The 25612-nt window shown below is 44.3% G+C and overlaps 7 non-coding genes across 7 annotated transcripts; all 7 read left to right on the top strand.

Annotated features, from left to right (window-relative positions):
* The first annotated feature begins 2627 nt into the window (after positions 1-2627).
* On the top strand, positions 2628-2699 carry TRNAG-UCC. The gene has a single exon. It is a non-coding gene; the product is annotated as a tRNA-Gly (tRNA).
* A 1257-nt stretch (positions 2700-3956) lies between these two features.
* TRNAE-UUC lies at positions 3957-4028 on the top strand. Its single transcript has one exon. It is a non-coding gene; the product is annotated as a tRNA-Glu (tRNA).
* A 1579-nt stretch (positions 4029-5607) lies between these two features.
* Positions 5608-5679, top strand: TRNAG-UCC. The gene has a single exon. It is a non-coding gene; the product is annotated as a tRNA-Gly (tRNA).
* A 2889-nt stretch (positions 5680-8568) lies between these two features.
* Positions 8569-8640, top strand: TRNAG-UCC. Its single transcript has one exon. It is a non-coding gene; the product is annotated as a tRNA-Gly (tRNA).
* A 2032-nt stretch (positions 8641-10672) lies between these two features.
* Positions 10673-10743, top strand: TRNAG-UCC. Its single transcript has one exon. It is a non-coding gene; the product is annotated as a tRNA-Gly (tRNA).
* Positions 10744-11988: 1245 nt separating this feature from the next.
* Positions 11989-12060, top strand: TRNAE-UUC. Its single transcript has one exon. It is a non-coding gene; the product is annotated as a tRNA-Glu (tRNA).
* Positions 12061-13636: 1576 nt separating this feature from the next.
* TRNAG-UCC lies at positions 13637-13708 on the top strand. The gene has a single exon. It is a non-coding gene; the product is annotated as a tRNA-Gly (tRNA).
* Positions 13709-25612: the final 11904 nt, after the last annotated feature.

Below are 25612 nucleotides of genomic sequence, written 5' to 3'. Positions count from 1 at the left end.
CCCCTGGGTTTGGGGTGGGGAAAAAAGTGAAATGGGCGTTGCCCTGAACCTAGGTAGATTGACCGCAAGATGTCTGCAAAGTATTGTGATGTGAGGCATGCACATCTGAAAGCAGAAATCAGTCGGCTGTGGAAGGTATTGCTCATGGGCTTTCCCATATGGTCTACCGGTTAGGATTACTGGTTTTCGCCCGGGTTCGACTCCCGGTATGGGAATGGGATACATTTTTGAGTGTTTAATTATAAACAGCTACTACCAGGCAGATAAGATCAGATAAGGCTACTCAGGTTAATGATATTACTGATGTGCTCCTCAACTATATTCTTTTCAAAAACTTAAGTCATTCGGCTCCAGCCCCATCTCAGTGTCTTGATGACCTTGCAGTGAGGTGGACCTATATACTGCAGCGTCCTCCACACTGCAGCAAACATGGCCTTGGTACAGTTGAAAACAGCAACTGCCGTGAGCTCTGCTTGATCTGTGAAATAGAGGTGGATGCCTAGAAAGATTGGCACTTGAACTGCGGCCGTTATCAGATGAATCCTAAGCTAGCTACGCCATGAGTGTACTGCAGTGGCTTTTATAGTTGGTGGCCAGGTTTTTATTCAGTTTCCACCTGGATGGACTTATTCACAAGGAAATGTACAGACCCTATCAGGTCTACGTCAAGCTCCAGACTCCAGATTCAATCTTCTTCCCATTGGTGATGACTGATTTGGCCACATCAAGGTCAGGAAGTGCACTAGAATGTCACCGCACCATGTGGATTTGTGAAAACTGTAGAACAGGGACTGGAAAGGTCTCTCTTGTTTGGCTGTGATCACGGTGGATATGTCACCCTGTATGCTAGTGATCAAGATGAAGAACATATCTGTGTGCCTCTGCTATGTGTATGTTTAGCAAGTAGGGAGCAGTCTAGGCTGCTGTTCAGCACCTAATAGGAGGCGGGTCAGCATCAAAAAGAAAGGTTCGAGAGCCGCTGCTGTCAACGCGTACATTTATTTTATTTTTATTTTATTTTATTTTACATTTGTTTACCGGGCTAGTCCAACTGGATATATATCCATTTTCAGCAGAGGCCCGGGGAGAAAAGCTTCACAATAATCATACAGACATTGATTTACATACTGAAATACAGTTTTGTAGAAAGAAACAAAAACAGGGAAAACAAATTATACATTCAAATAATTTAAGTAATTAGAAGAAATGCAAATTATAGAAAAAAAATAGATTAATAAGGACAAAGTACAAGAGGAGATAGAAAAAGTAGGATCTGGAGATATAAGAGAAAAGAGAGACCAAATTAGTGAGCAACGTGAAGGAAGGCAGGGAATTAAAGATTTAGTCTGGTTTAGTGCAAGGACATAGCCAATGAGAGTTAAAGTATAGTTTGAGATTAGTTTTGAATTGGCTGAGAGAGGTAGCTAGTCTTAGGTTATTTGGAAGGGAATTCCATAGTTTTCCAATAGAATTGGCAAAAAGAGCATCGCCACCTGAATTATTGGATTTCGTTGTTTGAACCAGGACACTATTTGAAGAACGAAGGCTATTTAGATTGGAATAGGGGGTTAAAAGTTTGTACAATGAGGGTTTTTTTTCTGGTTCTTTGATAATTTTAAATGCTTCACTAAGTTGGTTAAACTTGAGAAGATTGGGGAGTTCTAACCAGCCTAGCTTTCTTAGATTTAGGCAGTGGTGAGTACGGTAAGGCTCACCTGTTACAAATTTGGCAATATGGTTATAAGCTACAGAGAGTTTGTTGAGCTCAGTTTTTTTGAGGAAGGAAAGTACTGGAGAAGCGTAAAGTAGGGTGGAGAGAAGGTGAGTGCATTCTGAGTAAATGCTGCCTGATTGCAGCAAGCTGTCGTGAAAATACTGAATGTATTCACTTGGCTGGGAGAGATCTGATAAATTTGAAGATGAAATGCAACATCCCTTCCTTTTTCGCTTCTACTATGTGATACACAGTAGCATTAACAAAGGTCTGAAAGGGAACTTGTGCGCTGAGTTTGGGGGCAGATAGAGAAGGGCCTCTGCAAAGAGTTCAGACTTCTACTGTCCTACCTCGTGTAACGATATCACGACACTGAAGCTGTACTTAGGATACACATGACTTTATTTGCTCTGTTACTGGGAAGTCATGATCATTTTTTCTCTGTGACCTGCGCTCTTGTGAGTTAAGATCCTAAGGAGTTAAGTGTACAAAGCAGATTTGGGGTAGTGCAGATACTCTTCCAAGCACTCATGTCTTACGATTGTTTCCTATTGTACTGTCAGCACAGCACAATGTTCACGCTGCCACCTCATTTTCTTCTTTTTCAAATCTGTCACAATTTACAAACTATCTAATCAGTATTTAGGCCTCACCTGGATGTCTTACGATTGTTTCCTTGCCTGTGCGTTTCTGGACACTCTCGTGTTTGATTTTTGTCTGTCGTCATTTTTTGTACACTGAATGTGGCTGAATCAAGTCTCTGTGGATCAGCCCATTCCACAGTTGACTGACATCCAATAAATAAATAAATAAATAAATAAAACGAGGGAGACGGATGTCTAATGACAAAAAAGAAAAAAGGCTGGTGGAGCATGAGCAGTCAAGTAAAATTAAGCAAGGGTTGGGCGTTATAGCATTGGTGGTATAGTGGTGAGCATAGCTGCCTTCCAAGCAGTTGACCCGGGTTCGATTCCCGGCCAATGCACGAAATCTGTATATTTAAGCATTTTTCTAAATCCTGCTGCAAAGACACACAGCATATTTTGTGACTCTTTGTTCTTTTCTCTGCCCTTTGCATTTCATAAAACACACTTTCTCATGCAGCAGCGTCAGCCAGCTTTCATCACACTTTTGTTTCACCTGCCGCATGACAGATTCCTGAACATCTGTGTGCCCTTTATTGCTACTTTTCTCAGAATAATGCAGAAAGTGAGAGGATTCCCTGAATGTATCCTGAGAGGTGGATGTGCTGCTGATGAGCTTTGAATCACAGTGGCTGACTTCAAGTATGTGCAACTTGACCTCTGCAGCAGAAGAATCACATGGGACTTTATGTCCTATGACTGTTGGTGGCTCCTGTGATTTACCATGGCGTGTTGGACTGGACTGTTGAATTTTACCATTTGACAAGCTGCTAGGCAGAGCAGTCGAGTGAAAGATTCATAGGTTCATAGGTTCATAGGTTGGTACTAGGCTATCAGCCCTAGGGCCTATCCAAGCCTAGCCATAACAATTCCCTGGCTATTTCTTCCCACATTATTTACTTTCCTGGACCCCTGTCTAGCAGGGCGACTGACGTGATCCCTGGGGTGAATTTCCTATCTCCCATCCAATCGTCAAGGTTCCTCTTGAAGAGGTCCAAAGAGGCACTCTGCTTGACATGTATGGGCATGTAGTCGTTTGAGAAAGACTGAAACCCATCATGTGGGAGGAAGTGTTTAATTCTGGAACTAAAGGTGTCGGAGAGAGGGCTTGAAAAAGGGGCATGCCGTGCTGCCTGGACAATGAGGGCCCTAGTAGAGAGAATGTATGGCAAGGAGCTCCTGTATCCAAGTGAGGCCTAAATGCTGATTAGGAGGTATGTAAAGAGTGAGACAAATTTGAAAGAGAAGAGCATCAGGTAGTAATGTGAATGTTGGGCTGTGCTGGCAGTAGATGGTGCAATGTGGAGAGGAAGTAGAGAAGGTGGTTGGAGGTTATGAGTGGCATTTTCATAAGAGGCTGAGCTCCTTGACGTGTGTGTGTGTGTGTGTGTGTGTGTGTGTGTGTGTGTGTGTGTGTGTGTGTGTGTGTGTGTGTGTGTGTGTGTGTGTGTGTGTGTGTGTGAAGGAAAAAAGTGAAATGGGCGTTGCTCTGAACCTAGGTAGATTGACCACAAGATGTCAGCAAAGTATTGTGATGTGAGGCATGCACGTCTGAAAGCAGAAATCAGTCGGCTGTGGAAGGGATTATTCATGGGCTTTCCCATATGGTCTAGCGGTTAGGATTCCTGGTTTTCACCCAGGCGGCCCGGGTTCGACTCCCGGTGTGGGAATGGGTTGCATTTTTGGGGGTTTAATTATAAACAGCTACTACCAGGCAGATAAGATCAGATAAGACTACTCGGGTTAATGATAGTACTGATGCGCTCCTCAACTATATTCTCTTCAAAAACTTAAGTCATTCGGCTCCAGCCCCATCTCAGTGTCTTGATGACCTTGCAGTGAGGAGGACCTACATACTGCAGCGTCCTCCACACTGCAGCAAACATGCCCTTGGTACAGTTGAAAACTGCAACTGCCGTGACCTCTGCTTGATCTGTGAAATAGAAGTGGATGCCTAGTAAGATTGGCACTTGAACTGCAGCTGTGATGAGATGAATCCTAAGGTAGCTACGCCATGAGTGTACTGCAGTGGCTTGTATAGTCGGTGGCCAGGTTTTTATTCAGTTTCCACCTGGATGGACTGATCCACAGGGAAATGTACAGACCCTATCATGTCTATGTGAAGCTCCAGACTCCAGATTCAATCTTCTTCCCAATGGTGCTGACTAATTTGGGCCACATCAAGGTCAGGAAGTGCACTAGAATGTCTGCGCTCCCTGCGGATTTGTGAAAACTGTGGTACAGGGACTGGAAAGGTCTCTCTTGTTTGGCTGTGATCACGGTGGATATGTCACCCTGTATGCTAGTGATCAAGATGAAGAACATATCTGTGTGCCTGTGCTTTGTGTATGATTAGGAAGTAGGGAGCAGACTAGGCTGCTGCTCAGCACCTAATAGGAGGTGGGTCAGCATCAAAAAGAAAGGTTCGAGGGCCGCTGCTGTCAATGCGTACATTCTGAGTAAATGCTGCCTGATTGCAGCAAGCTGTCGTGAAAATACTGAATGTATTCACTTGGCTGGGAGAGATCTGATAAATTTGAAGATGAAATGCAACATCCCTTCCTTTTTCGCTTCTACTATGTGATACACAGTAGCATTAACAAAGGTCTGAAAGGGAACTTGTGCGCTGAGTTTGGGGGCAGATAGAGAAGGGCCTCTGCAAAGAGTTCAGACTTCTACTGTCCTACCTCGTGTAACGATATCACGACACTGAAGCTGTACTTAGGATACACATGACTTTATTTGCTCTGTTACTGGGAAGTCATGATCATTTTTTCTCTGTGACCTGCGCTCTTGTGAGTTAAGATCCTAAGGAGTTAAGTGTACAAAGCAGATTTGGGGTAGTGCAGATACTCTTCCAAGCACTCATGTCTTACGATTGTTTCCTATTGTACTGTCAGCACAGCACAATGTTCACGCTGCCACCTCATTTTCTTCTTTTTCAAATCTGTCACAATTTACAAACTATCTAATCAGTATTTAGGCCTCACCTGGATGTCTTACGATTGTTTCCTTGCCTGTGCGTTTCTGGACACTCTCGTGTTTGATTTTTGTGTCTGTCGTCATTTTTTGTACACTGAATGTGGCTGAATCAAGTCTCTGTGGATCAGCCCATTCCACAGTTGACTGACATCCAATAAATAAATAAATAAATAAAACGAGGGAGACGGATGTCTAATGACAAAAAAGAAAAAAGGCTGGTGGAGCATGAGCAGTCAAGTAAAATTAAGCAAGGGGTTGGGCGTTATAGCATTGGTGGTATAGTGGTGAGCATAGCTGCCTTCCAAGCAGTTGACCCGGGTTCGATTCCCGGCCAATGCACGAAATCTGTATATTTAAGCATTTTTCTAAATCCTGCTGCAAAGACACACAGCATATTTTGTGACTCTTTGTTCTTTTCTCTGCCCTTTGCATTTCATAAAACACACTTTCTCATGCAGCAGCGTCAGCCAGCTTTCATCACACTTTTGTTTCACCTGCCGCATGACAGATTCCTGAACATCTGTGTGCCCTTTATTGCTACTTTTCTCAGAATAATGCAGAAAGTGAGAGGATTCCCTGAATGTATCCTGAGAGGTGGATGTGCTGCTGATGAGCTTTGAATCACAGTGGCTGACTTCAAGTATGTGCAACTTGACCTCTGCAGCAGAAGAATCACATGGGACTTTATGTCCTATGACTGTTGGTGGCTCCTGTGATTTACCATGGCGTGTTGGACTGGACTGTTGAATTTTACCATTTGACAAGCTGCTAGGCAGAGCAGTCGAGTGAAAGATTCATAGGTTCATAGGTTGGTACTAGGCTATCAGCCCTAGGGCCTATCCAAGCCTAGCCATAACAATTCCCTGGCTATTTCTTCCCACATTATTTACTTTCCTGGACCCCTGTCTAGCAGGGCGACTGACGTGATCCCTGGGGTGAATTTCCTATCTCCCATCCAATCGTCAAGGTTCCTCTTGAAGAGGTCCAAAGAGGCACTCTGCTTGACATGTATGGGCATGTAGTCGTTTGAGAAAGACTGAAACCCATCATGTGGGAGGAAGTGTTTAATTCTGGAACTAAAGGTGTCGGAGAGAGGGCTTGAAAAAGGGGCATGCCGTGCTGCCTGGACAATGAGGGCCCTAGTAGAGAGAATGTATGGCAAGGAGCTCCTGTATCCAAGTGAGGCCTAAATGCTGATTAGGAGGTATGTAAAGAGTGAGACAAATTTGAAAGAGAAGAGCATCAGGTAGTAATGTGAATGTTGGGCTGTGCTGGCAGTAGATGGTGCAATGTGGAGAGGAAGTAGAGAAGGTGGTTGGAGGTTATGAGTGGCATTTTCATAAGAGGCTGAGCTCCTTGACGTGTGTGTGTGTGTGTGTGTGTGTGTGTGTGTGTGTGTGTGTGTGTGTGTGTGTGTGTGTGTGTGTGTGTGTGTGTGTGTGTGTGTGTGTGAAGGAAAAAAGTGAAATGGGCGTTGCTCTGAACCTAGGTAGATTGACCACAAGATGTCAGCAAAGTATTGTGATGTGAGGCATGCACGTCTGAAAGCAGAAATCAGTCGGCTGTGGAAGGGATTATTCATGGGCTTTCCCATATGGTCTAGCGGTTAGGATTCCTGGTTTTCACCCAGGTTCGACTCCCGGTGTGGGAATGGGTTGCATTTTTGGGGGTTTAATTATAAACAGCTACTACCAGGCAGATAAGATCAGATAAGACTACTCGGGTTAATGATAGTACTGATGCGCTCCTCAACTATATTCTCTTCAAAAACTTAAGTCATTCGGCTCCAGCCCCATCTCAGTGTCTTGATGACCTTGCAGTGAGGAGGACCTACATACTGCAGCGTCCTCCACACTGCAGCAAACATGCCCTTGGTACAGTTGAAAACTGCAACTGCCGTGACCTCTGCTTGATCTGTGAAATAGAAGTGGATGCCTAGTAAGATTGGCACTTGAACTGCAGCTGTGATGAGATGAATCCTAAGGTAGCTACGCCATGAGTGTACTGCAGTGGCTTGTATAGTCGGTGGCCAGGTTTTTATTCAGTTTCCACCTGGATGGACTGATCCACAGGGAAATGTACAGACCCTATCATGTCTATGTGAAGCTCCAGACTCCAGATTCAATCTTCTTCCCAATGGTGCTGACTAATTTGGGCCACATCAAGGTCAGGAAGTGCACTAGAATGTCTGCGCTCCCTGCGGATTTGTGAAAACTGTGGTACAGGGACTGGAAAGGTCTCTCTTGTTTGGCTGTGATCACGGTGGATATGTCACCCTGTATGCTAGTGATCAAGATGAAGAACATATCTGTGTGCCTGTGCTTTGTGTATGATTAGGAAGTAGGGAGCAGACTAGGCTGCTGCTCAGCACCTAATAGGAGGTGGGTCAGCATCAAAAGAAAGGTTCGAGGGCCGCTGCTGTCAATGCGTACATTCTGAGTAAATGCTGCCTGATTGCAGCAAGCTGTCGTGAAAATACTGAATGTATTCACTTGGCTGGGAGAGATCTGATAAATTTGAAGATGAAATGCAACATCCCTTCCTTTTTCGCTTCTACTATGTGATACACAGTAGCATTAACAAAGGTCTGAAAGGGAACTTGTGCGCTGAGTTTGGGGGCAGATAGAGAAGGGCCTCTGCAAAGAGTTCAGACTTCTACTGTCCTACCTCGTGTAACGATATCACGACACTGAAGCTGTACTTAGGATACACATGACTTTATTTGCTCTGTTACTGGGAAGTCATGATCATTTTTCTCTGTGACCTGCGCTCTTGTGAGTTAAGATCCTAAGGAGTTAAGTGTACAAAGCAGATTTGGGGTAGTGCAGATACTCTTCCAAGCACTCATGTCTTACGATTGTTTCCTATTGTACTGTCAGCACAGCACAATGTTCACGCTGCCACCTCATTTTCTTCTTTTTCAAATCTGTCACAATTTACAAACTATCTAATCAGTATTTAGGCCTCACCTGGATGTCTTACGATTGTTTCCTTGCCTGTGCGTTTCTGGACACTCTCGTGTTTGATTTTTGTGTCTGTCGTCATTTTTTGTACACTGAATGTGGCTGAATCAAGTCTCTGTGGATCAGCCCATTCCACAGTTGACTGACATCCAATAAATAAATAAATAAATAAAACGAGGGAGACGGATGTCTAATGACAAAAAAGAAAAAAGGCTGGTGGAGCATGAGCAGTCAAGTAAAATTAAGCAAGGGGTTGGGCGTTATAGCATTGGTGGTATAGTGGTGAGCATAGCTGCCTTCCAAGCAGTTGACCCGGGTTCGATTCCCGGCCAATGCACGAAATCTGTATATTTAAGCATTTTTCTAAATCCTGCTGCAAAGACACACAGCATATTTTGTGACTCTTTGTTCTTTTCTCTGCCCTTTGCATTTCATAAAACACACTTTCTCATGCAGCAGCGTCAGCCAGCTTTCATCACACTTTTGTTTCACCTGCCGCATGACAGATTCCTGAACATCTGTGTGCCCTTTATTGCTACTTTTCTCAGAATAATGCAGAAAGTGAGAGGATTCCCTGAATGTATCCTGAGAGGTGGATGTGCTGCTGATGAGCTTTGAATCACAGTGGCTGACTTCAAGTATGTGCAACTTGACCTCTGCAGCAGAAGAATCACATGGGACTTTATGTCCTATGACTGTTGGTGGCTCCTGTGATTTACCATGGCGTGTTGGACTGGACTGTTGAATTTTACCATTTGACAAGCTGCTAGGCAGAGCAGTCGAGTGAAAGATTCATAGGTTCATAGGTTCATAGGTTGGTACTAGGCTATCAGCCCTAGGGCCTATCCAAGCCTAGCCATAACAATTCCCTGGCTATTTCTTCCCACATTATTTACTTTCCTGGACCCCTGTCTAGCAGGGCGACTGACGTGATCCCTGGGGTGAATTTCCTATCTCCCATCCAATCGTCAAGGTTCCTCTTGAAGAGGTCCAAAGAGGCACTCTGCTTGACATGTATGGGCATGTAGTCGTTTGAGAAAGACTGAAACCCATCATGTGGGAGGAAGTGTTTAATTCTGGAACTAAAGGTGTCGGAGAGAGGGCTTGAAAAAGGGGCATGCCGTGCTGCCTGGACAATGAGGGCCCTAGTAGAGAGAATGTATGGCAAGGAGCTCCTGTATCCAAGTGAGGCCTAAATGCTGATTAGGAGGTATGTAAAGAGTGAGACAAATTTGAAAGAGAAGAGCATCAGGTAGTAATGTGAATGTTGGGCTGTGCTGGCAGTAGATGGTGCAATGTGGAGAGGAAGTAGAGAAGGTGGTTGGAGGTTATGAGTGGCATTTTCATAAGAGGCTGAGCTCCTTGACGTGTGTGTGTGTGTGTGTGTGTGTGTGTGTGTGTGTGTGTGTGTGTGTGTGTGTGTGTGTGTGTGTGTGTGTGTGTGAAGGAAAAAAGTGAAATGGGCGTTGCTCTGAACCTAGGTAGATTGACCACAAGATGTCAGCAAAGTATTGTGATGTGAGGCATGCACGTCTGAAAGCAGAAATCAGTCGGCTGTGGAAGGGATTATTCATGGGCTTTCCCATATGGTCTAGCGGTTAGGATTCCTGGTTTTCACCCAGGCGGCCCGGGTTCGACTCGGTGTGGGAATGGGTTGCATTTTTGGGGGTTTAATTATAAACAGCTACTACCAGGCAGATAAGATCAGATAAGACTACTCGGGTTAATGATAGTACTGATGCGCTCCTCAACTATATTCTCTTCAAAAACTTAAGTCATTCGGCTCCAGCCCCATCTCAGTGTCTTGATGACCTTGCAGTGAGGAGGACCTACATACTGCAGCGTCCTCCACACTGCAGCAAACATGCCCTTGGTACAGTTGAAAACTGCAACTGCCGTGACCTCTGCTTGATCTGTGAAATAGAAGTGGATGCCTAGTAAGATTGGCACTTGAACTGCAGCTGTGATGAGATGAATCCAAGCACTCATGTCTTACGATTGTTTCCTATTGTACTGTCAGCACAGCACAATGTTCACGCTGCCACCTCATTTTCTTCTTTTTCAAATCTGTCACAATTTACAAACTATCTAATCAGTATTTAGGCCTCACCTGGATGTCTTACGATTGTTTCCTTGCCTGTGCGTTTCTGGACACTCTCGTGTTTGATTTTTGTGTCTGTCGTCATTTTTTGTACACTGAATGTGGCTGAATCAAGTCTCTGTGGATCAGCCCATTCCACAGTTGACTGACATCCAATAAATAAATAAATAAATAAAACGAGGGAGACGGATGTCTAATGACAAAAAAGAAAAAAGGCTGGTGGAGCATGAGCAGTCAAGTAAAATTAAGCAAGGGGTTGGGCGTTATAGCATTGGTGGTATAGTGGTGAGCATAGCTGCCTTCCAAGCAGTTGACCCGGTTCGATTCCCGGCCAATGCACGAAATCTGTATATTTAAGCATTTTTCTAAATCCTGCTGCAAAGACACACAGCATATTTTGTGACTCTTTGTTCTTTTCTCTGCCCTTTGCATTTCATAAAACACACTTTCTCATGCAGCAGCGTCAGCCAGCTTTCATCACACTTTTGTTTCACCTGCCGCATGACAGATTCCTGAACATCTGTGTGCCCTTTATTGCTACTTTTCTCAGAATAATGCAGAAAGTGAGAGGATTCCCTGAATGTATCCTGAGAGGTGGATGTGCTGCTGATGAGCTTTGAATCACAGTGGCTGACTTCAAGTATGTGCAACTTGACCTCTGCAGCAGAAGAATCACATGGGACTTTATGTCCTATGACTGTTGGTGGCTCCTGTGATTTACCATGGCGTGTTGGACTGGACTGTTGAATTTTACCATTTGACAAGCTGCTAGGCAGAGCAGTCGAGTGAAAGATTCATAGGTTCATAGGTTCATAGGTTGGTACTAGGCTATCAGCCCTAGGGCCTATCCAAGCCTAGCCATAACAATTCCCTGGCTATTTCTTCCCACATTATTTACTTTCCTGGACCCCTGTCTAGCAGGGCGACTGACGTGATCCCTGGGGTGAATTTCCTATCTCCCATCCAATCGTCAAGGTTCCTCTTGAAGAGGTCCAAAGAGGCACTCTGCTTGACATGTATGGGCATGTAGTCGTTTGAGAAAGACTGAAACCCATCATGTGGGAGGAAGTGTTTAATTCTGGAACTAAAGGTGTCGGAGAGAGGGCTTGAAAAAGGGGCATGCCGTGCTGCCTGGACAATGAGGGCCCTAGTAGAGAGAATGTATGGCAAGGAGCTCCTGTATCCAAGTGAGGCCTAAATGCTGATTAGGAGGTATGTAAAGAGTGAGACAAATTTGAAAGAGAAGAGCATCAGGTAGTAATGTGAATGTTGGGCTGTGCTGGCAGTAGATGGTGCAATGTGGAGAGGAAGTAGAGAAGGTGGTTGGAGGTTATGAGTGGCATTTTCATAAGAGGCTGAGCTCCTTGACGTGTGTGTGTGTGTGTGTGTGTGTGTGTGTGTGTGTGTGTGTGTGTGTGTGTGTGTGTGTGTGTGTGTGTGTGTGTGTGAAGGAAAAAAGTGAAATGGGCGTTGCTCTGAACCTAGGTAGATTGACCACAAGATGTCAGCAAAGTATTGTGATGTGAGGCATGCACGTCTGAAAGCAGAAATCAGTCGGCTGTGGAAGGGATTATTCATGGGCTTTCCCATATGGTCTAGCGGTTAGGATTCCTGGTTTTCACCCAGGCGGCCCGGGTTCGACTCCCGGTGTGGGAATGGGTTGCATTTTTGGGGGTTTAATTATAAACAGCTACTACCAGGCAGATAAGATCAGATAAGACTACTCGGGTTAATGATAGTACTGATGCGCTCCTCAACTATATTCTCTTCAAAAACTTAAGTCATTCGGCTCCAGCCCCATCTCAGTGTCTTGATGACCTTGCAGTGAGGAGGACCTACATACTGCAGCGTCCTCCACACTGCAGCAAACATGCCCTTGGTACAGTTGAAAACTGCAACTGCCGTGACCTCTGCTTGATCTGTGAAATAGAAGTGGATGCCTAGTAAGATTGGCACTTGAACTGCAGCTGTGATGAGATGAATCCTAAGGTAGCTACGCCATGAGTGTACTGCAGTGGCTTGTATAGTCGGTGGCCAGGTTTTTATTCAGTTTCCACCTGGATGGACTGATCCACAGGGAAATGTACAGACCCTATCATGTCTATGTGAAGCTCCAGACTCCAGATTCAATCTTCTTCCCAATGGTGCTGACTAATTTGGGCCACATCAAGGTCAGGAAGTGCACTAGAATGTCTGCGCTCCCTGCGGATTTGTGAAAACTGTGGTACAGGGACTGGAAAGGTCTCTCTTGTTTGGCTGTGATCACGGTGGATATGTCACCCTGTATGCTAGTGATCAAGATGAAGAACATATCTGTGTGCCTGTGCTTTGTGTATGATTAGGAAGTAGGGAGCAGACTAGGCTGCTGCTCAGCACCTAATAGGAGGTGGGTCAGCATCAAAAGAAAGGTTCGAGGGCCGCTGCTGTCAATGCGTACATTCTGAGTAAATGCTGCCTGATTGCAGCAAGCTGTCGTGAAAATACTGAATGTATTCACTTGGCTGGGAGAGATCTGATAAATTTGAAGATGAAATGCAACATCCCTTCCTTTTTCGCTTCTACTATGTGATACACAGTAGCATTAACAAAGGTCTGAAAGGGAACTTGTGCGCTGAGTTTGGGGCAGATAGAGAAGGGCCTCTGCAAAGAGTTCAGACTTCTACTGTCCTACCTCGTGTAACGATATCACGACACTGAAGCTGTACTTAGGATACACATGACTTTATTTGCTCTGTTACTGGGAAGTCATGATCATTTTTTCTCTGTGACCTGCGCTCTTGTGAGTTAAGATCCTAAGGAGTTAAGTGTACAAAGCAGATTTGGGGTAGTGCAGATACTCTTCCAAGCACTCATGTCTTACGATTGTTTCCTATTGTACTGTCAGCACAGCACAATGTTCACGCTGCCACCTCATTTTCTTCTTTTTCAAATCTGTCACAATTTACAAACTATCTAATCAGTATTTAGGCCTCACCTGGATGTCTTACGATTGTTTCCTTGCCTGTGCGTTTCTGGACACTCTCGTGTTTGATTTTTGTGTCTGTCGTCATTTTTTGTACACTGAATGTGGCTGAATCAAGTCTCTGTGGATCAGCCCATTCCACAGTTGACTGACATCCAATAAATAAATAAATAAATAAAACGAGGGAGACGGATGTCTAATGACAAAAAAGAAAAAGGCTGGTGGAGCATGAGCAGTCAAGTAAAATTAAGCAAGGGTTTGGGCGTTATAGCATTGGTGGTATAGTGGTGAGCATAGCTGCCTTCCAAGCAGTTGACCTGGGTTCGATTCCTGGCCAATGCAAGAAATCTGTATATTTAAGCATTTTTCTAAATCCTGCTGCAAAGACACACAGCATATTTTGTGACTCTTTGTTCTTTTCTCTGCCCTTTGCATTTCATAAAACACACTTTCTCATGCAGCAGCGTCAGCCAGCTTTCATCACACTTTTGTTTCACCTGCCGCATGACAGATTCCTGAACATCTGTGTGCCCTTTATTGCTACTTTTCTCAGAATAATGCAGAAAGTGAGAGGATTCCCTGAATGTATCCTGAGAGGTGGATGTGCTGCTGATGAGCTTTGAATCACAGTGGCTGACTTCAAGTATGTGCAACTTGACCTCTGCAGCAGAAGAATCACATGGGACTTTATGTCCTATGACTGTTGGTGGCTCCTGTGATTTACCATGGCGTGTTGGACTGGACTGTTGAATTTTACCATTTGACAAGCTGCTAGGCAGAGCAGTCGAGTGAAAGATTCATAGGTTCATAGGTTCATAGGTTGGTACTAGGCTATCAGCCCTAGGGCCTATCCAAGCCTAGCCATAACAATTCCTGGCTATTTCTTCCCACATTATTTACTTTCCTGGACCCCTGTCTAGCAGGGCGACTGACGTGATCCCTGGGGTGAATTTCCTATCTCCCATCCAATCGTCAAGGTTCCTCTTGAAGAGGTCCAAAGAGGCACTCTGCTTGACATGTATGGGCATGTAGTCGTTTGAGAAAGACTGAAACCCATCATGTGGGAGGAAGTGTTTAATTCTGGAACTAAAGGTGTCGGAGAGAGGGCTTGAAAAAGGGGCATGCCGTGCTGCCTGGACAATGAGGGCCCTAGTAGAGAGAATGTATGGCAAGGAGCTCCTGTATCCAAGTGAGGCCTAAATGCTGATTAGGAGGTATGTAAAGAGTGAGACAAATTTGAAAGAGAAGAGCATCAGGTAGTAATGTGAATGTTGGGCTGTGCTGGCAGTAGATGGTGCAATGTGGAGAGGAAGTAGAGAAGGTGGTTGGAGGTTATGAGTGGCATTTTCATAAGAGGCTGAGCTCCTTGACGTGTGTGTGTGTGTGTGTGTGTGTGTGTGTGTGTGTGTGTGTGTGTGTGTGTGTGTGTGTGTGTGTGTGTGTGTGTGTGTGTGTGTGTGTGTGTGTGAAGGAAAAAGGTGAAAGGAGGCGGGTCAGCATCAAAAAGAAAGGTTCGAGGACCGCTGCTGTCAACGCGTACATTCTGAGTAAATGCTGCCTGATTGCAGCAAGCTGTCGTGAAGATACTGAAAGTATTCACTTGGCTGGGGACATCTGATAAAGTTGAAGATGAAATGCAACATCCCTTCCTTTTTCATAAAACACACTTTCTCATGCAGCAGCGTCAGCCAGCTTTCATCACACTTTTGTTTCACCTGCCGCATGACAGATTCCCGAACATCTGTGTGCCCTTTATTGCTACTTTTCTCAGAAATATGCAGAAAGTGAGAGGATTCTCTTAATGTATCCTGAGAGGTGGATGTGCTGCTGATGAGCTTTGAATCACAGTGGCTGACTTCAAGTATGTGCAACTTGACCTCTGCAGCAGAAGAATCGCATGGGACTTTATGTCCTATGACTGTTGGTGGCTCCTGTGATTTACCATGGCGTGTTGGACTGGACTGTCGAATTTTACCTTTTGACAAGCTGCTAGGCAGAGCAGTCGAGTGAAAGATGAGAAAGACTGAAACCCATCATGTGGGAGGAAGTGTTTAATTCTGGAACTAAAGGTGTCGGAGAGAGGGCTTGAAAAAGGGGCATGCCGTGCTGCCTGGACGATGAAGGCCCTAGTAGAGAGAAATGGTGCAGTGTGGAGAGGGAGTAGAGAAGGTGGTTGGTGGCATAGCCGGTGTTAGGCACCCGCGAAACCCACGGCCGCGGGGAGCCCCCGATTACTTACTAGCAGATAAGGGCCCCGATGGTCCGACCGTCCGACCGGCGTTTACGTTGCTTCAGCTCGGCTCCTCATGGACGTCTAGCTGCTCCGTCGTCATCATACTTACTGGTCCAACCAGCATGTACTTTGCTTCAGCTCGGCTCCTCCTGGATGTCTAGCTGCTCCTTCGTCGCGAAATTTCAAACTGCATTTCCGTTTTTTTTTTTTGATTGGCTGGCAAGCTGCACTCAATCAGGTCCCCTCGCTGAAACAAGGGATTTGATTGGTTCCAGCAGCCTGAGAACTAAGTCCCTTTGTTTTTTTTTTTTTTTGATTGGCTGGCAAGCTGCACTCAATCAGGTCCGCTCGCTGAAACAAGGGATCTGATTAGCTGCAGCAGCCAGTGAACAAAGTCCTTGTTTTTTTTTTTTTTTTTAAGTAGGAAGTGATGAAGCAAGGACCTGATTGGTCTTTGCAAATCACTTCCTGCCCAAACTGCCTTTAAAAAGGCACCTGCAGCTAATAAGGATCACTTCTTTTGTTTTTCAACAGAGGAGTGTTTCTTATCAGCAGCAGAGTGATCGAGCGGTGTTTGGACCAGCGTGAGGACGGCCAGCAGGAATGGATCAGCGGTGTATCAAGCCTTTGCAGTAGTCATGGTTTGTGGATTATACTCTTTTTAAACTGCCCTTTTAAGGGCAACTTCTGAAAAGGCCTGACAAACTGTCCTTTTAAGGGCAACTTTTGAAAAGGTCTGACAAAACTGGTTTTTTAAGGACAACTTCAAAGGGACTGAGTGGTCTGAGGAAGGTAAGCAGAGCAGGAGAGCCTTCAGTCGTGAAGAGGGAGCAGAGTATTGGAAGCAGTCTTCTGTGGAAAGCAAAAAAGGTAAGTTTTTGGGTTTAGTTTTAACTTTATTTTTTGTGGGGGGTGGGTTATTTATTTATTTATTTTTTGTTCATATTTCTTGTGTTTGTGCATATTTCTTGTACTAAGAGGTTTGGAGGAGTGAGGGCTGTGGTTGCATTAGTTTTATTTTAGTTTTGTGTACAGTTTTTGTGCTAGGAGGTTTGGGGGTGAGGACTGTAGTGGTACCAGTTTTATTTTGGGGCTGTAGTTGTATTAGTTTTATTTTGGTATTGTGTAGAGTTTTTGTCCTGAGAGGGTGGGGGTCAGGTTGTGGTTGTACCAGTTTCGTTTTATGTCCGTGTGCTGGTGGTAAGATGATGGGGGCTGAGGGGCTGTGGTTATACCAGTTTTACTTTACTCATTTTACTATACTCATTTTACATTTTTTTTCTGGATAGTGTGGGATAGAATCCATTTTCAGTGGATGCCCAGGGAGAAATGCTTTTTAGTATATGTGCTAGAAATATGTAAAATAATTTGGCTTCTGTTTTATATGAGGGACAACATAAGGGAATGGATGTGAAGTGTAATATAATTTAATTTTGATTGCCCATTGGTTAGGAAAGTGTATAACTTATTTGGAGCAAGAGGATTTTGTTTTGGCAGTATCTATGCTGTATATGTAAATGGTAGAGAGAATGGGATAGGGGTGATGAAAAGCAGGGGAGATAAATAATGGGACAGAGAAGGATATTGTAGTTGGCTAGAGCAGGGATAGTTGGGCAGTCTTGTGGGCTAGAACAGGGATAGGTGGGCAGTCTTGTGGGCTAGAGCAGGGATAGGTGGGCAGTCTTGTTAGATGCCGCTGTCTAAGTCAATAGTATTGGGTGTATGGGGTAAGTGGCAAGTAAAATATTGGTTGAGAATGAATGCATTCCTCTAGGAGTTTAGGTAGTGGGGGAAGAATTGCTCTTGGCCTATAATTTAAGTTAGCTCAAGCTTCCACCTTTGTGCAAGGGTATAATGTATATTTTCCAGATGGTTGACATTGACTGCTCAGTAATGGATCTTTTAAGTATTCAGGATAAGAACTGGCTTCAACTGCTACTTTTTGAAACTGTTGGTAGATTGTTAACTGAATTTGTAGTAGGTTTTGAGTTTTTTTACACATTTGTTAAACGCTGTTCTGCAATCTAGGTTTATAGTACTGTTTTACACTATCCCTGCTGTTGCACCTTGTTCTGTAGTTTTTTTGGCTGTTTGAATTGTGCTGAGAGGTTAGGAGGTTGATGGGGCATGTACGTTGCTTAAAATGCATAATGTTGGGAGGGTGGTTTGCAGCTGTGAGAATGTTGCTGTTGAAGGCATAGATGTTTTGAATGTATACTAATGCAAGCCTTGTTACACTACTATTGCATATAACTGCAATGTTCTAATCACTGATGCAATGACTGCAATGTTTTCATTGTCTGTACTTAATGTGTTGAAAGTTTGGGAGTGTGGTTAGGACCTGTGAGAATGTTGTAGTGTTCAATGTTTGACTGGAGCCTTTTTAATGGGGGTCATGTAATAGGACATTGTTAATGCTACGCCTGTGTTTTTGGTTTTCACTTTATCCAGGATTATTACGCATTGCCAGGGGGGGGTTCTGCAGAATGTACTCGTATCTTAATGCATGCTAATGCAAATACTGTTCTGTCGAGGGTTATAGTACTGTTTAAATATCCCTAGTGTTACAGCTTGTTCTGAGTTATTTTTAGCTGTTTGGATTATGTAATTTGGAATATGTGGCGCCTGTACATTGTTTAAAAAGCCCAGTGTTGGGAGAGTAGTTAGTGGCTGTGAATGTTGCAGTGTTCAATGTTTGCCTGAAGTTTTTTAATGTGGGGCCACACACACTAAGCACATTGTTAATGCTACGCCTATGTTTTTGGTTTTCACTTTATCCAGGATTATTGTGCATCGGCTGGTGGTGGTGGGGATTCTGCAGAATGTACTCATATCTTAATGCATGCTAATGCAAATACTGTTCTGTCGAGGGTTATGGTATTTAAATATCCCTAGTGTTACAGCTTGTTCTGAGTTATTTTTGGCTGTTTGGATTATGTAATTTGGAGGATGATGGAGCCTGATATCTTAATACATGCTAATGTAAACACTGTTCAGCTGTCTAGGTTTATAGTACTGTTTAGCTATCCCTGATGTTACGCCTTGTTCTGCAGTTATTATTGACTGTTTGAATTATGCTCTTTGGAGGTTGAGAGAACTTGTGCATTGTTTACCATGCCTAATGTCAGGAGGGTAGTTAGTAGCTGTGAGAATGTTGCAAAAGGTGTGGATGTTCGAATGTATACAAATGCACACCCTGGTACGCTACTATTGTTTACCAACAATGTACTAATGCAATGGCTTACCTTTTATCATTGTCCATACTTATTGTGTTGAAAGGTTTGGAGTGTGGTTAGGGCCTGTGAGAATGTTGCAGTGTCCATTGTTTGCTTGGAGTATTTTTAATAGGGGGGCACAGACTGTAAACACATTGTTTATGCTATGCCTTTTTGTTTTCACGTCATCCAGAATTCTACCTAGACTTGGGGGGGGGGGTTAAGAATTCCACAGAATGTACTGATATCTTAATGCCTGCTAATGCAAACACTGTTCTGCTATTTGTTTATAGTGCTGTCTAACTGTTCTTGATATGCTTTGTTGCAATGACTTATTTTTATGGTCCATAGCTATTGTATTGAAAGTTTGGGAGTGTGGTTAGGGCCTGTGAGAATGTGGCAGTGTCCATTGTTTGGAGGTTTTTTTTGTAATGGGGGCTGTCACAGACTGTAAGCACATTGGTAATTTTTTTTCACTTCGTCCAAATTTGTGCCGAGATGGGGGGGTAAGAATTCCACAGAATGTACTGATGTCTTTAATGCATACTACTGCAAACACTGCTCTGCTATCCAAGTTTTTTGGCTGTCTGAATTAAGATGACAATTTTAGGAGGTTGATGGGGCCTGTGAGAATTGTGTCCAGATGTTTGGTTTTTAGCCTGTTCTCTCTCAATGATTGCATAGCACAATGTGGACAGCTGAGGCTACTAACAGAAATGGACTTCTTGTTTCATACCCTCCACGTAATGCATGGTACATTCCTTGGATTATGCTTTTGTACACGGATCCTGTGCTAAGAGGGGTTGTGGGAATGTCAGTCTCCCAGTCTATGTGCCACTTCATCCTTCCCACATGAGGTTTTCTAGCAAATCCATGATTTCATTTCTTTGTTCAAAAAATGATTTTGATTTGTTCAAGTCTGCTAAGAGATTGAGAGGAAGTGGGCATGTGTAGTCTGTATTGTACCGTAACATTTGTCTTGACTCAATTTGGTGTGTTTCCCTTCAAACTTGTGCCTCTCCTAGTCATTAGTTCTTTCAGACTTTAGTCTAAGAAGCTTGTAATATCAATCTTTTGCATCATTTGTGGCCTCTTCACATGTTTAGGGGGATGACAGGAGAAGAATTGTGTAGAAAAAGCTGACGTTCACCTCTAGTGATAGATATTTAACATGAAACTGTAACCTGGGCCTCTCATTACTTGTTTGTGCCTACTGGTTAGTCATTCTTCAGTCTTTCTGCCTGCAGTGCAATAGACTGTCAATGCAAGTCATTAAGCATTTATGGCCAAAGGACTCTGCATATGTATTAATTCTGCTTTACTTCCATTCCCAGTTAGAGATTAAGCGTACATATTTGTCAGGAGCAGCAAAAAGAAAGCTTCAGCAGCAGAGGAATGAGGATGCAAAGAGACAGGGTTCCATTATGAAATTTTTCTGTAACTCATCAGCGAGGGGAGATTCAGGAAAAAGTCTGCCTTCAGGACAACACAATGGTTCTGCATTACAGTCTGACCACTGTGAGGCCAGCATCCTTTCACTAGAAAGTAACCACTCTCTTGCGGCCACACCAAAGGCTACTTCCTGTGGACCTACAGCCATTACCATGGGTGAAAGCATGGCAGCAAAGGCAGACTCACCTGAGGTGTTGCCTGGATCACCAGACTTTGATACAGAAGGAGCCCATACTTCCGTAGTGACAGATGTGGCCTATGACTTGCAGGGAGTGTCGAGTACATCTTTGGAGGATCTAGGGACTTGGCCAGACTTGATTAGGGATGAGTTTAGGGTGGCTGCCATTCAGCATGGACCTGTGCAAGTGGTGTTAACACAGTTCCCAGTCAATGAGCACAAAAGATTTACATCTGAGAACTATTTCCATGTGCTGCCTAATGGAGCGAGAGCAAAACACACTTGGCTGGCATATTCGGTCTCACAGGATGCACTGTTTTACTTTCCATGCAAATTGTTTGGACATTCTAACCATCTTCTCAGGTCAGGTGGTTACAAAGCATGGAGAGAGATGTCCAAAGCTTTATACAGCCATGACAGAGCACCAGAGCGTATGGCATGCATGATGAAGTGGAAGGAACTGGACAACAGAATAAAGAGTAGGCAGACTATGGATGATAAGAGACAAGCAGTGGTTGAAAAGGAGATAACTAACTGGCGTGGTGTGTTAGAACGCATTATTGCTGTTGTCCAGTACTTGGCAGAATGGAACATGGCATTCCGTGGTACAACTGATGCCCTGGACACCTATGGCAATGGCAACTTCTTAGGTCAAGTGCAACTTTTGTTGCAGTTTGACCCTGTCATGGCTGGACATTTGCATCGTATCCGTAATAAAGAGATAATGGATCACTATATTGGGAAGGACATACAGAATGAAGTTATCCAGCTGATTGCAAATGCTATTTTAAGGATCATAGTAGGGAAGGTGAAGGACGCTAGGTACTTTTCTGTGATTCTTGATTGCACGCCAGATATCAGCAATCAAGAGCAAATGACTGTAGTAGTTCGGTATGTGGACATTTCGCAGACTGCAGCCACAGTTGAGGAACATTTTCTGGGATTTGTGCCTGTGAATGACACAACTGGGGCAGGACTGACAGAAGCTCTTCAGACTCTTCAAAATCATCAACTGGACATTAATGACTGTCGAGGACAAGGATACGACAATGGCAGCAACATGAAGGGGAAACACGCTGGACTGCAGGCCCGGATAAAACAGATGAATTCAAGGGCTTTTTATGTGCCGTGTGCCTGCCATAATTTAAATCTTATAGTTAGTGATGGAGCACATTCATCAGTACAGGCAGTGTCATTCTTTGGATGTCTGCAGAACATTTACGTACTCTGTTCAGCATCAACAAGCCGATGGCAGATCTTAAAACGGCACACAAATGTCACTGTGAAGCCACTGTCGGAGACTCGCTGGGAATGCAGGATAGACTCTGTCAAGGCAGTAAGATTTCAGTTGAAGGGAGTCATTGAGGCATTACAGGAGATAGGGCAAGCAGTCCGTACAAATGATGCTGCAACATATCAACAAGCAAGAGGACTGTGCTCAGAACTTATGTCATACCAGTTCATTGTATGTTTAGTGGTTTGGTATGATGTGCTGACAGAGGTAAATTGTGCAAGCAAAGTTCTGCAGAGTCCATCTGTTGATATTTCAACATGTGTCAAAGTGCTGGCATCCACTATGGACCTGCTTAAGAATTACAGAGAAATGGGATTTCAACATGCCATGGGCGAAGCCTCCAAGATAGCGGAAGAACTGGATGTTGGCACCACATTTCAAGAAAAGAGACTAAGGAAAGTAAAACGGTTCTTTGACTATGAAAGAGAAGATGAGACTGTACAGGATCCAGTGGTAAAATTACGTGTAGAGTTCTTCAATGTGCTGCTGGACACAACAATCCAATCGTTTACTGACCAGTTTCAGCAGCTTTCAGAGTTTGATAAGGCCTTTGGATTTTTATCAAATATTAAAGCCTTGAGTGATGTTGCAGAAGACACACTGCTGCAACACTGCAAGGCTCTGATAGAACAACTGACTGACAGAATAAGTGGCCACTGTGATATTGATGACTCTGACCTTGGACACGAACTTAAAAGCCTTTCTCGAATGATTGATTGTCACCACTGACTGTGTTAAATTTCCTTATTCGCAACCACTTGCAATACATATATATAAATACTTATGTTTCACTGCGCATTTATTTGACTGCGCCTGTTACAGTGGCTGCTGCAGAATGAAGATTTTCTAAGCTGAAACTCATAAAGACATACCTACATTCATCAATGAGTCAGGAGAGACTTTCAGGCTTAGCTGTGCTCTCAATTGAGCATGAAGTGGAACAAAGTGTATCACATGGCAGCCTCATTGAAGATTTTGTCCGGAAGAAAATTTGTAAGATCCCAGTAAAACTGTAGATTAGGTATGTGCTCATATTTCCTTTCAAGTAATCTTTTATAATGCTGTCGGGCAGTAATTTCAGGTAGTACTTTAGTGTGGCTTGTATGCTGTGCATTCACTTTTTTTGTTTGCGTACCTCCAACAGGTAGGACCATGAGGATGGAACTAGCCGGATGTTAGGCAAAGGCAGCTAGGAGCAGCTGAACTTGTCGGGAGCAGAAGGACTCGTGTGGAGTGGCAGGACTCATCAGGATGGTAGGACAGTTGGGAACAGCAGGACTCTTCAGGGGCTAGGACAGAAGCGAAGGAAGAACAGACAAGTGGCAACAGTCATAAGCTGAAGAGGTAAATGCATATGGAAGATGAATGCCACTTTGGTATTCATCTTTTTCTTTCTGGGCTTGAGTCTGCCTGTGTCAGACTTACTAATCCCCATTACTCTCATGTGCATGGGTTTGAGTCTGCCTCAGGCTCAGTAATCCCCATGTCTTTGTGTGTTTGGGTTTGAGTCTGTCTGCCTCAGGCTCAGTAATCCCCATGGCTTTCTTTTGGGTTTGTTTGGGTTTGAGTCTGCCTCAGGCTCTGTAATCCCCATGACTTTCCCTTCTATGTTGTCTGTAGTCTTTTCTGTGTCCCATAGCTGTGTTGTGTACATCTGCAGTGTGACTGTTCTGCGTGTCAGTAATTGTGTGGGTGTTAATGTTCAGTCTTGCTGTAGCAGTCTTTTTTATCATGTGTGTAAGAGTCTGTGTGTGTGAGTCTGTGTGTGTGTGAGTCTGTGTGTGTGTGAGTCTGTGTGTGTGTGAGCCTGTGTGTGTGTGAGCCTGTGTGTGTGTGAGCCTGTGTGTGTGTGAGCCTGTGTGTGTGTGAGCCTGTGTGTGTGTGAGCCTGTGTGTGTGTGAGCCTGTGTGTGTGTGAGCCTGTGTGTGTGTGAGCCTGTGTGTGTGGGAGCCTGTGTGTGTCTCGGAGTCTGTCTCTGTGTGTGTGTGGGTCTGTGTCTCTGTCTCGGAGTCTGTCTCTGTGTGTGTGTGGGGGTCTGTCTCTCTGTCTCAGAGTCTGTCTCTGTGTGTGTGTGGGGGTCTGTCTCTCTGTCTCAGAGTCTGTCTCTGTGTGTGTGTGTGTGTGTGTGTGTGTGTGTGTGTGTGTGTGTGTGTGTGTGTGTGTGTGTGTGTGGGTCTGTGTCTCTGTCTCGGAGTCTGTTGTGTGTGTGTGGGACTGTGTCTCTGTCTGTGTGTGTGTGGGTCTGTGTCTCTGTGTGTGTGTGTGTGTGTGTGTGTGTGTGTGTGTGTGTGTGTGGGTCTGTGTCTCTGTCTGTGTGTGTGTGGGTCTGTGTCTCTGTCTGTGTGTGCGTGTGGGTCTGTGTCTCTGTCTGTGTGTGCGTGTGGGTCTGTGTGTGGGAGTCTGTGTACCTCTGTGGGACTGGCTACCTTGATGCGGTACAAAGGCTTGTCATAATGTAACAACATTGCTACTAAATGCCAGTCAATGTGGGTGTCTTTGGGGAGTCAGTGTAGGTGTCTTTGTGTACCTCTTTGGGACTGGATACCTTGATGCAGTACAGAGGCTTAACATAATGTAACATTGCTACTAAATGCCAGCTGTAGCTCTTTATCTCATGGCACAAAATCTGGGCAAAGCCACAGATAATGGGGTTCCAGCCCCAAAGATCTGGGCAAATTTTAAATATTGCTGTTATAAACTGAATGTTAGAATAAAAGGTCTTGCCATAGATGTTCTAAAGGGTATATGAAGTTAAACTGAAATGCCTGCCATTTAATGAATTTAATCATCAATGATTGCCACAAAAAATCCAGAAAACTCTAAATTGAGGAACAGACCAAACAAGAGTCACATCTGAACCACAAAAACCAAGCAAACAAGTGAAAAACTGTAAAGGCAGCGAATCCAAAAAGCAAGGAACAGGCAGAATGTCAAATAACCCTTTAATACGTGAGCGTTTTCGGCAAGGAAATTTTCGTCACCTTCATCAGACAATTTCTGATGAAGGTGAGGAAAATTTCCTTGCCGAAAGCGCTCGTGTATTAAAGGGTTATTTGACATTCTGCCTGTTCCTTGCTTTTTGGATTGAGTCACATCTGGACATTCTTTGAAAATCTGAGCAGTTGAGTATGCAGTCAGTGTCTGCATCTGTGAGTGGCAACCTTGCTGTGGTACAGGGGTTTCATAATATCATTGGTACTCAATGCCAGTCAGTGTGTGCACCTGTGAGTTGCTACCTTGTCATGTGCATCTGAGTTGCTACCTTGCTGTGGTACAGGGGTTTATCAGGATTGTAACTGGCACTAAATGCTAGTCAGTGTGTGCGCACCTGTGAGTAGCTACCATGCTGTGGTACAGGGGGTTGTCTTAATGCAACATTGGTATTGTGTCAGTCAGTGTGTACCTGTGATTAGCTACCGTACTGTAGTATAGAAGATTATCATAATGTAACCTTGGTACTAAATGCCAGTCTGTGGCTTGGCACATAAATTCTTAATGATCTGAATGTAGTGACACTAGTGGTTAAATGCTGCTGGATGAGCTTGACAGGGAAGGAGGTGCAATGGCAATGTGGTCACGCTTGATGTTCTCTTGAGTAGGGCCCCCAATCTGAACCTTGCTGGGTGCCCCCAAAATGCTAGCACCGGCCCTGGTTGGAGGTTATGAGTGGCATTTTCATAAGAGGCTGAGCACCTTGACCTGTGTGTGTGTGTGTGTGTGTGTGTGTGTGTGTGTGTGAAGGAAAAAAGTGAAATGGGCGTTGCCCTGAACCTAGGTAGATTGACCACAAGATGTCAGCAAAGTATTGTGATGTGAGGCATGCACGTCTGAAAGCAGAAATCAGTCGGCTGTGGAAGGCATTGCTCATGGGCTT

This window comes from Protopterus annectens, chromosome 8.part0, assembly GCF_019279795.1.
Source record: "Protopterus annectens isolate FY-2018-M chromosome 8.part0, PAN1.0, whole genome shotgun sequence".
NCBI classification, from domain to species: Eukaryota; Metazoa; Chordata; order Ceratodontiformes; family Protopteridae; genus Protopterus; species Protopterus annectens.
This window is presented reverse-complemented; position numbering and strand designations above follow the sequence as displayed.